This window comes from Peromyscus maniculatus, chromosome X (assembly GCF_049852395.1).
Source record: "Peromyscus maniculatus bairdii isolate BWxNUB_F1_BW_parent chromosome X, HU_Pman_BW_mat_3.1, whole genome shotgun sequence".
Taxonomy (NCBI): Eukaryota; Metazoa; Chordata; class Mammalia; order Rodentia; family Cricetidae; genus Peromyscus; species Peromyscus maniculatus.
In genome coordinates, this window is record NC_134875.1 from 30,316,654 (window position 1) to 30,329,091 (window position 12,438).

The window sequence follows — 12,438 nt, forward strand, 5'->3', positions numbered from 1 at the left end:
TGAAAAGTCAGGTATAATTCTAATAGGTGTACCTTTACATGTTATTTGGTCATTTTTCTTTACAGCTTTTAATACTCTTTCTTTGTTCTGTATGTTTAATGTCTTGATTATTATGTGTAGAGTGGACTTTATTTTCTAGTCCAATCTATTTGGTGGTTTGTATGCTTGTTGTACCTTTATGGCATTTCTTTCTTTAGTTTAAGATAATTTTCTTCTAAGATTTTGTTAAAAATATTTTCTGAATCTTTGAGCTGGGATTCTTTTTCTTCCACTATTTCTATTATTCATAGGTTTGGCCTTTTCATAGTGTCCCAGATTTCCTGGATGTTTTGTGACAAGATCTGTTTGATTTAATGTTTTCTTTGACCAATGTACCCATTTATTCCATTGTTTTGTCAATGTCTGAGATTCTCTCTTCCATCTCTTGGATTCTGTTCGTGAGTCTCGCCTCTGTAGTTCCTGTTTGAATTCCTGAATTTTTCATTTCTCGAATTCCCTTAGTTTGTGTTTTCCTTATTGATTCTACTTCTATTTTCAGGTCTTGAATAGATTTTTAACCTATTTATTTATGTATTTTGTGTATATGAGTGCTTTGCATGTATATCTGCACACCAGAAGAAGGTTTCAGATCCCACAATAGATTTGATGATGTGAGGGCTGGAAATTGAATGCAGGACATCTGTAATAGCAGCCAGCATTCTTAACTGCTGAGCCATCCTTCCACTGTTTGTGATTTCTTGGATTTTTTAAGGGAATTATTCATTTCCTTTTTAAGAATGTATATCATCTTCTTATAGTTGATTTTCAGGTCTTTTTCTTGTGCTTCAGATGTATTGGAATATTCAGGGCCTGCTGTGGTAGAATAGTTGGGCTTGAGTGGAGACATATTGCCCTGGTTCTTATTGATTGTGTTTTTATGCTGGATTCTAGGCATCTGAACTTAGGATGGTTATAGGTCTAGGTGCTAATTTCTGTATTTTTCCTTGCTGGGTGGAAGTTTTGTTCTTTGGTTTCTGTTTCCTCTCAGGATTTGGGATTGTGTAGTGGCTGTGTGTTGCCTATTTCCCTGAACTACTTATCTGGTATGTTTGTAGTGAAATGCCAGCTTGTGTTGGTGGCTGGGATAATGGAATGAGTTTTGAAAAGGAAAGTTGTGGGAGATGGTCTTTGTGATCTATTTGGTATGGAGTCAGAGAGAAAACTGAGATTGCCTCAGGGTCTTTTGCTCCAGAGATAGGGATGATACTTGTGGTAGCAAATGGAGTGGTGTGGCTCTGCCTTCAGCCTGCCAGCAGCCCTGGGAGAAGCAGCCCCTTTTATGTCTTCTGAGGCATATATCGATTTAGGCTCCTTGAGCAGTTTAATTGGGTTGTTAACTTAGGGGTATTTAATTTTACTATCTTCTTAGAAATTTTGAAAATTTACCCTTTAGAAATATTGTTTTAAAACATTTAATCATACTACATATATATGCTTTCAAGTTATAAGTTTAATCAAAATACTCAAGATACATAATTGAAAGAATGTTAGCAGTATGTTTATTGCAGCAGTATACAATTTCCAGCATTTGGAAACAACCTATATGTTCATTGACAGATGATTTGGTGAATCTGCAGATAAGCAAACACATTGCATATATAGCAGAAAATGCTATCTAGCATATAAAATTAATTTTGAAATATCTATTTAACATAGATTTACTAATGAAGGAAAATAAAATGTTACTCAAGAAGACTATATCTACTATAAAATAATTTAGCAATAGTCAAAAATAATGAATTGTATACTCAAAATTTAAGAATTAGGGGCTGAGGAGGTGGCTTAGTGGGTTAAGTGTTTATCGTACAACTGATTTCAGATTCTGAGCACCACCCACATGACAGCGGGGTATAGCAACATCTGTCTGTAATTCTAGCATAACTGGAAGCAGAAAAAGGTAGGCCCCTTGGCTACACAACAAGCCAATCCAGGCATGTTGTGAGCTCCAAATTCAGTAAGCAATAGTGTCTCAAAGAAATAATGTAAAGTGTGATAGAAAATACTACATGTTAACTTCTGGCCTTCACGCACATATGCACTGATGAGCACATGCATAACACACACACACACAAACACACACACACACACACACACACACACACACACACACACACATACTCACAGAGGTGTGGCATAGTGAGAGACAGAGAAAGAGGAATTGAAGAAGTTAGACAAATGTTAAGTGTTCTCAGAACAATCTCAAAATATTTAAGTTCATAAAAAATCATAAGAAGTAATCATGGCCATATATCTCAATCTAAAATATATTACAATTCCACTCAATATTTAATCTTATCATCATCAATGTTATTAAAAGAAATTAAATACTTGAATATTGTATAAATTTACTTCTCAGACCTACTTATTTCCTTTGCTATGGTATTTTTCTGTTCAGGGAATTATTCTTTCTTTCACTTTGTATCTTCTTCCTTTAGCTAACAGTAAACGCTCAAGATTTGTGGTGCATGAATTGACTAACTTCACTCCGTTTTTGTGACTCTTTTCAGTGAGGATGTGAAGAGTCAAAATGCTATCAGGGCAATTTTTATTTCTCCCATCTTTGCTTACAATTTAATTTCTTTTGAAATTTGAGAAATATGGGAATCTACAGTAGTTATAGAAAATATTAATATATTCCTTTGTTATTAAAAGGAAATTATCCTGCCCACATAGACATTGTGTGACATTATAATCTTTTTAAAGTTCATTTAAAATTTATTTAAAAAAGGAAATATGAAGCAGCTTTTCTTGTCATGTTATCTATAAAATCATTAGTGAATTTATTATACAATAATCAAGGAAATTAGATAGTGGAAGATTAGCTTTATTTATGGGTTCTTGGCAAGAAATGTGATATTGTGAGAAATAGTACAAGCAGAAATTAAATTAAGTAGAGGACTAGTGAAGGCTTTTAAAATTGAAAAGCATCAGGGTCTCAGATATTAGTTTGTAGGTTTTCTATTTGTAATTATGGTTTTTATGCTTATAAATACAAATGCTTTAACGAAAGAAAACAAAGCAGAACAAGGTGGTTACTCGCTTTCTGACCCAAGAATATGTCATTTTAATATATTTTTCCATGTGGTTGCCCTTAAGCAGTGATGGACTGTTTGTGACACTTAAATCTTTCTGATGTCCAGTTGTGCTACACATGTCTAAAATGAATTGCCTTCTTCCACTGCATCCAATCATGCACACAAATATCTCAGAATCTATGATAATCTCCTTCTCATAAAATCATTAGATTAATAGCTTTTTTAAATCAGCAAAGTCTCTTTCCAACAATTTTGAGGATTGAATAATCCAGGCATATGAAACTTGGAGGAAGGGCCACTTTTGATTCTTGCCTACCACTATGCTTTCTTATTTTCTTTGATATGTTTTTCTGCTATTATATTTTATGTTTACTATGAATTTAAATGGTTGGCCGCTTAATGTTGACCCTGTCACACAAAAAGAAAAATTTCTAAATTGGATCCCTGACCAAAAAAAAGCATCATTAGTTTCTAATTTTTACCTAATTTCTTGTGATTGAACATACACAAAATCTACATTAAAATACCAAGGTAAATTAGTGTAAGTATCGGTTGTAAACAGGTTCTTTAGAAATCTGAGTGATGCTCATTGTGTAGAGAAATAACTAAATCAAAGTATTAGTACTTACAACTGAAAGTGTACAGATTTCTTAGGAATGAGAGAGCCAGAAGTTTCAATCATTTTTTTTTTTGTTTTTTTTTTTTTTGTTTTTTTGTTTTTTTTTGTTTTTTCGAGACAGGGTTTCTTTGTGTAGCTTTGCGCCTTTCCTGGAACTCACTTGGTAGACCAGGCTGGCCTCGAACTCACAGAGATCCGCCTGCCTCTGCCTCCCGAGTGCTGGGATTAAAGGCGTGCGCCACCACCGCCCGGCTAAGTTTCAATCATTTTTAAAAGCAAAATATCTCATTTTGTCATTAAATCTTCAATTAGTTATAGTGAAAAAAAAACTGTCTTGAGGGCATAATTTTCTTCTACCTAGAAAGAAATTAATCTTAAACAATAAGATTTGATATAAAGAATATTTATAGTAGAGTTATAATATAATACAAGATAAACAGAAAGTCAAATACATTAGTGCATTAGTTCCTATTTTATTTCTGTGGTAAAACACCATAACCAAAGCAACTGATCTAAGAAAAGGTCTATTTGGGCTTATGCTTCAGAGGGCTAAGGGTCCATCATTTTCTTTTTTTTTTTTTAAAGATTTATTTATTTATTATCTATACACAGTGTTCTGTTTGCTTGCATGTACCTGAACACCAGAAGAGGGCACCAGACCTCATTACAGATGGTTGTGAGCCACCATGTGGTTGCTGGGAGTTGAACTCATGATCTCTGGAAGAACAGCCAGTGCTCTTAACCTCTGAGCCACCTCTCCAGTCCAGTTCCAGCATTTTCACTGTGTGGAGGCATTGTGGCTAGTAGGTTTGATTGCTGGAGCAGCGAGCTAAGAGCTCACATCTTGAACTGCAAGCCCAAAGCAGAGATAGCAATGAAAAATTTGTTAAGTCTTTAATATGTTAAAACCCACTGCGATGGCTAATCTTATTTGTCAACTTGACTCTCTGGAATTAACTAAAATCTAAGCAGCTGGATGGACCTGAGGGATTGTTTTTCTTAATTAAATCATTTAAAGTGGGAAGACTCACTTTTAATCCAAATCTTTTCAGACAGGAAGATACACCCTTAATACAGATATTTTGAGGCGAGACGATATTCCTTTAATCTGGGCCACATCTTCTGGTGGCAGCCTATATAAAGGCCATGGAAGAAGGAAGCTTGATCTCTTTGCCTGCTTGCTCTTGCTTACACTGGCAAATCCATTCTTTTACTGGCTTTAGAGCTTATTTCTTTGGGATTCTGGCATCTACTAAAGACCAGCTGAGACATACAGCTTCCTGAACTGAACAACTACAAAATTCTTGAATTTTCCATTTGTGGAAGCCATTGTTGGACTTTCTGGATCACACAGCCTGTAAGCTATTCTAATACTCACCCCATTTCAGCTGACTGCATGCATACCTTATTACTAGCTCTCCTTATTACTTGTCTCATGCTTCTAGCATCTTCATTCTTAAGTCTCCAATACATCACAGGCTTCATTTTCATAGATTTGTGCTATAGCCATTCAAGGCTTCTTGTCCTCTCGGAGCTTCTTGGCTTCTCGGGTACTTCACAAAAGAACTCCTCCTTCATATGCTTCTGAGACTCACTGGATTTCTAAAACAAAAGAAATATAATTTTTCTGCCCCTACTCTTGTATCCTTCATGATTCTAAAGTCAGTATCAAGTGGATGACATAGCCAAGGATGGCTACCAACTTGGGTAAAGCATGGTCCTTGGAAACCATACTCAGCAGGTTTTGACTGCAGTTTGATTCAAGGGGCAGAAATGCCTTGTGCTCTCTATCACAAGTTGGGAATTTAACTGGATGGGGTGTTAGTCTCAAAATCCCCTTCCCTTTTTTGTAAAACAGGTAGGGCCTCTCCTTAATGACAGTGAACTGCTTAATAAAGTATAGCCTTTCTCTTACACCACAATCCTTCTTTGGCTGTGACATTAAGTTTGCCAGTGTTATTTTCCCCTCAAAACTGTGTATTTCATTCTGCCCCATTTGCTCTTTTTCATTTTATACATGCATAAAATTGAGTATTGATAACCACACGAAAAGTCAAGGTTAGGCAGGCTTGAAATCTCCTCCAGTAAAGAAATTACTCCATTGCTTTAAAATTTTTCCTTAGACAAGTTCTTGGGACAAGAGCAAGAAGCAGCCACATTCTTTTCCAAAGTATCATAAAAAAGGTCTCTAGCCTAATATCTCCTCTGAAATATCTTGAGCTGGGCTTCCATCGTCCACATTGCTCTCAGCACTATCTCCTTCTAGGTTTCTAATAGGAGAGCCTATTAGACTCTGCTTAGAGAGTTCAAATGCTTTTGCACTCCAAATTTCAAAGTCTTCCATGGGGAAAAACATCATGATCAGATTTTTTCTATCAGTAATCCACTCTCTGGTACCAAATTCTATAATAGTTACTTTTCTATTATTATAATAAAATACCACAACCAAGGCGACTTACACAATAAAGAGTTTATGTTTGCTTATGATTTCAGAGATTGGAGTCATTTATGTCAGAGAGGCATGGCATTAAGCATGGTGGCTAGAGCAAGATGCTAAAAACGTGCTTTACTATAAGCACAAAGCAGAGAGCAAACTAGAAATCACATGGATATTTGAATTTGCAAAGCCTACCTCCAGTGAAATACTTCCTCAGGAAGGCTGAATCTTATAAACCTCCCTAAACTGTATCAACAACTGATAGTAATGTGTTCATATAGATGAACATGGATTCTTTGACTTTATTTTTTTTTTAAATAAAGGGGAATTATAAGCAGTCTGAATGAATATTTACCATGCCATGGGTTTTTATCATGTTTACTTTCTTTTTGTTAACTGAAGAGAAATAACAGTTAAATAGTTTATTATCCTGAAAGCCATAAATTTAAGGAAATAATAATTATGTGTGGTAGAAAGGAAATTTTAAATTAGACTATCCCTCTTATGTAGTATAGAAATTTAGATATATCACATAGAAACACAATGCATCTGATTTCTCAAATGTAAAAGTGAAAAAAATTACACTAGAATCTTAAATATTGTCGTTTGGAAATCAATATATATCTTAATCAGTACTTTTTTTAAATCCTCTGTGTGTGTGTGTGTGTGTGTGTGTGTGTGTGTGTGTGTGTGTGTAGGTGTGTGAGACATCTGCATGCCATGTACATCTGCAGAAGTAGGAAAACAACTTGTAGGAGTCAGTTTTTTTTCCTACCTTGTGTGTCCTAGAAATCAAACTCAGTTCATCAAGCTCTATACCAGGGACCTTGACCAGCTTAGTCATCTTGTGGCTCCTTATTCAGAATATAATTAAATGTGGGCGCATGAGATGGTTAGTAGTTAAAGGTGTCTGCTGTGCAAACCTGTCAATGTCTCAGAATTCATGTTAAGGAAAGAACTGATTCCACAAAGTTGTCCTCTGACTGATCTCACATGTGCAAGGCACATAAGCCCTCTCTCTCTCAACACAGGCAGGCACACACACACACACACACACACACACACACACACACACACACACACACACCATGTCACAATAATAAACCAAAAATTTAAAAATGTAATTGCATTCAATCGTAGACTACATAGAGTAAAATTTTTTGTTTCAGATATTTAAGTCAAAAGAGCAATGAAGGAAAGACCTGTGAAATGTTACTTTATCCTTCAAAATAACTACAGTTTAAAATATATTAAACCAGATATGTATATATATAAATGATTCTATAACTCAAATTCTCATGATTACATAACCACTATACCCATGAGCTAGCTCCCTTGTCTCTTTTTTTAATATTTTTATCTTTTGAAACAGGGTTTTAGGTAGCACTAGCTGGCCTTAAACACTGTATATAAATAAGGATGACAGCAAATCTGATTCTCCTGTCACCATCTACTGAGCACTGAGATTACAGAAAGTCATTCTCACACCTTGCTCATCTGGTGATTGAACCCAGGCCTCAGTAATTTCAACTTGAACTAAGGCAGTGCCAGCACGGTATATGTGGAGGTACACTAGATTCCAGTAAATTTTACATGGGTTCATGCATTGAAAGCATTTAGTAATTGCTTAGCAAAAGCTAAATTGCTTAGCAAAAGCTTAGCAAAAACCTCTTGTTTGTATGGATCAAAAAAAAAAGGAAGAAGAACATGAAGAGATTGATAAAGATGAGAAACAAACATGGAAATCATGGAAATCATGGATAGAAGCAGGTGAGGAAAAAGAAATAGAGCTCACACCTATAATCCCAGTGCATGGGTAGGAGAGGTAAAAGATGGGCTACACAATGAGTTCAGGGCCCATCTGGAACAAATAAAGTACTGCTGGCATCTAGGCAGTGGTACCAGGTCCTGGGCTCATTGCATGAGTTAGCTGTTTGAAACCAGGGACTTATGCAGGGACGCTTGGCTCAATCTGGGAGGAGGGGACTGGACCTGCCTGGACTGAGTCTATCAGGTCGATCCCAGTCCTTGGGGGAGGCCTTGTTCTGGAGGTGGTGGGAATGGAGGGTGGGCTGGGGGGAAGGGGAAGAGGGCAGGAAGGGGGAGAACAAGGGAATCTGTGGCTGTTATGTAGAACTGAATAGTATTGTAAAATAAAATAAAATAAAATAAAATAAAATAAAATAAAATAAAATAAAATAAAAACAACAACAAAAAAAAAAAACCACCAGTAAAGGGTTTCGGAATGGAGTTCAGATGGTAGAGTCCTAGCACTGAATATGTAGTTGAGTTCCAAGTGTGTAATCCTAGAACTCAGGAAGAGGATACATGAAAGTCAGAAATTCAAGGTCATCCTAAGGTACACAGTGAGTTCTAGACCAGTCTGTGATACTCGAGACCTTCCCTCAAAATAATAATAATAATAATAATAATAATAATAATAATTAACGAACAGAAAAATATGATGATATGGGAGTCAAATATTTTTAAATTTCTTAGTTTCACTATATTCCAAGTTTCTTTCATGCATTCAAGGAAAATCAATCTATACCACTTTTAAATGATTCACTCTGGCCAGGCGGTGGTGGCTCACGCCTTTAATCCCAGCACTCGGGAGGCAGAGGCAGGCAGATCTCTGTGAGTTCAAGGCCAGCCTGGTCTCCAAAGCGAGTTCCAGGAAAGGCACAAAGCTACACTGAGAAACCCTGTCTCGAAAAATCAAAAAAAATTATTGGCTCTGAAGTAATCATTAAATTCCAGACAGAAAGATTGGAATTCATTACTGATTGTCATATACTTAAGAAAGAAAGGCATGTTGTTTGCCGAAATACAGGAAAGCTATAACACTAATATGACATTCATTTACAAAAAAAAAAAAAAAAAAAACTTCAAGACTTCAAGAAAGACACAGGCTAGGTTAAGAGGAACTTAAATGACTAGAGCTGTAGTTCTCAATATTCCTTATGTTGTGACCCTTTAATACAGTTCCTCATGTTGTGGTGACCCACAACCACAAAATTATTTTGTTCCAACGTCATAACTGTAATTTTGCCATTTTTTATTCATCACAACGTAAATATCTGGTATGCAGAACATCTGGTATCCAACACCTGTGGAGAACCTCTGCACTAGAGACTAGTGGATGAAGTTATAGTAAAGCAGATTTAAACGTGTACTTTTTAGTAATGTTTTATTTAGATTATTGTTTTATAAAGTGATAGGATATGTTTAAACTACAATGTAGGTATGTTTAGACTATACAAATTAAATACTTTTTCCCTCTGGAGATTGTATGATTTAATAAAAGGAATATGGGCCTCAAGAAGTTTGGGTGATAATCTTTCACATAACTTTGGTCTAGTTCATTTGTGTTTTGATTTCAGGTTTTTTCATCCATAAAATAAACACGTTATTATGAAATCAAATGTGTTAATATTCACTTGTAAACAGGGTAAGAGGAGTTCAATAAATATTTCTTTACCATTTACTCATAAAATAAACAAGGCATAGTCATAATTGCTATTCAAAAGTAGAACATATGTTAAGATATAAATAGAGTATAATTAATATTTTAAAACAAAAATGGTACATTTAAGAAAGACATTTAAAAATGTTTTATGTAAATGCTCAGGAAATGTTTTATAAGAAATATTGCTCAAAATCTCAGTGTGAAAGTTTTCTTTAATATTTTAATTAAATATAGTTCATCATGTCTGCCTTTCCTCCTTCAAAATCTTCACTTTACCCTCTTCCTGTCTCCCCTCCCTTCGACTCCTCTAAATCCTTCATTTCCTTTCAAATTCATCACCTGTTTTTCTTTTATTTTTATATGTTATAAATATATTCTGCTGATTCTGTTTAGGGTTGCTTATCTATTAAAGATTTCTGTGTGGTGTTGGATAAACAATTAGGAAGATGGGAAATAATAATTGTCACTCTCTCAGCCTCCATTCATTGACAGTATGGGGTGGAACCCTGTGAGATTTCCCCTGACACATTAGCATGTCTGTAGGTGTTGCTATTGTTCAGGTTTCCTTTAGGTAGCCATGTTGTTAAGGTAATATGAGTGTAGGTTCCCTGTCTTAAGAGACACAATCTCACAGCAGATTCCCTGGTCCTCAGGCTCTTACATACTTCCATCTGCCTCTTCTGTGATGTTACCTGAGCCTTTGTTCCAGGAGTTGTGTTATAGATGTAGCCACTGGGATTAGGCATCTTATGCTTAGTCGATTATTGCATTTCAACAGGTTGTGGTATTATTTTATTTTATTTTATTGTATTGTATTGTGGTGTGTGTGTGTGTGTGTGTGTGTGTGTGTGTGTGTGTGTGTGTGTACACGTGTTTGTGTATACATGTGTGTGTCTAGGTCTGTATTTCTGTGTATGGGTACGTGCTGTTAATCCCATCAGGCAAAAATAAGACCACTACCACAATTTGTGAGCCAAATTTGAAGCAAGCTTTATTAAATTTAAATACTGGCCATGATGATGGACTCTGCTGAGGACCATACCCTGGATTTCCAGAGAATGGCAACAAATAACATTACTAAGAGACTTAAAAGGCAAACTCCACAAGCCTGTGTATTTCCTGCCTCCGTCAATCAGGGACAAGCATACATACTTGATGTATTTCTTGCCTAAATGTCTCCCAGAGCAAATCCTGTGTAGTTTGGGCAACCATGCTTACTTACAGAAGTGAAAACATGTAGCTTGTTATCTTACAATAACAAGAGCCCCCAACATTCCAGAAAGTTATCTATCCTTGGGCAAATAGGGCATACAGGATAGAGACATTTTTGTTTCATACATCTCTTAAGCATAGTAATTTAAACTGGAAATGTAACATTAGTACTCAGAGGCTAAAAGATGATAACCTGTCCACTGGTGCTGGTGCTACAAGAAGTTCTGAACTGATAGATATTGGTGCTTTGAACTGAACTCATATCCTCTACAAGAGTACTACATGTTCTTAACCATTGAACAACCTCTCCAACCCCATTTGAATATTTGTTTCATTTTGTGTGTGTGTGTGTGTGTGTGTGTGTGTGTGTGTGTGTGTGTGTGTAAGGGAGGGAGTGAATATACATGAGAGTTCTGGTTCAGGCAGAGGCCAGAAGGACACCAAATTTTGTGGAGCTGGAGTTTCAGAAAATTGTGATATGCCTGTCATGCTTACTGAAGCTAAACAGCTAAACGTCATCCTCTGCAAGAACATTATATTCCCTTAAACGTTGAGCCATCTCTCAAGCCCCTATAGGGGTAGTTGGGCATGAAATTTCATACCTTAGTCAGGACTTATTGGCAATTCTTAGCTTCCCAGAGAGAATGGTTGAATTTTCTCTAAAAATGTGGCCCTGACCTGAGTCTATCATGCTCTTATATATTTTCTCTCTCAAATAACATATTTTGCTAATTTCTTTAGTTCTTTGTTCTTAAAGATAAGAAATATTGCCGGGCGGTGGTGGCACACGCCTTTAATCCCAGCACTTGGGAGGCAGAGGCAGGCGGATATCTGTGAGTTCGAGGCCAGCCTGGTCTACAAAGTTAGTTCCGGGAAAGGCTCAAAGCTACACAGAGAAACACTGTCAAAAAAAAAAAAAAAAAAAAAAAAAAAGAAAGAAAGAAAGAAATATGATGACAGTTAAGGTATTCATTGATATGATTACTGGGGTAGGCCAGTTCAGGCACCCTCTTCACTTTTGTTAGTAGTCAAAGCTTGGGTCATTCTTGTAGATTCCTGGGAATTTCCCTAGTAGCCTGTTTCTCCCTATCCCCATGATGTCTCCCTCTATCATGGTATCTCTTTCATTGTTCTCCCACTCCATCCCTGTTCCAGCTCTACTATCCTGTTCCCTCTTATTCTCATCCACCACCCCCTACTTGTGGATGTAACCAATCGTCTTATTAAAATAAGAAACACAGAACCAATGTAAAAGAGAAAGCCGAGAGGTCAGAGCTCAGAGCTAAAATCTTACCTCCTGCAGTGCTCCTAGCTTCCCGAAAGAGAGCTACTTCCTGTTTGTCTGTCTTTAAATAGTCTTTAGGTTCTGCCTTCTCATTGGTTGTAAGCCCAAACACATGACTGCCTCATCACTGCCTGTAAGTACCACCCTCCAGGTCTTAAAGGCATATGACTCCAATGCTGGCTATATCCCTGAACACGCAGAAATCTACCTAGCTCTTCTAACCACCACACTCTTGCTATGGCTCTAATAGCTCTGACCCCAGGGCAACTTTATTTATTAACATACAATTAAAATCACATTTCAGTACAAATAAAATACCACCATACCTACCCTCTATTGCTG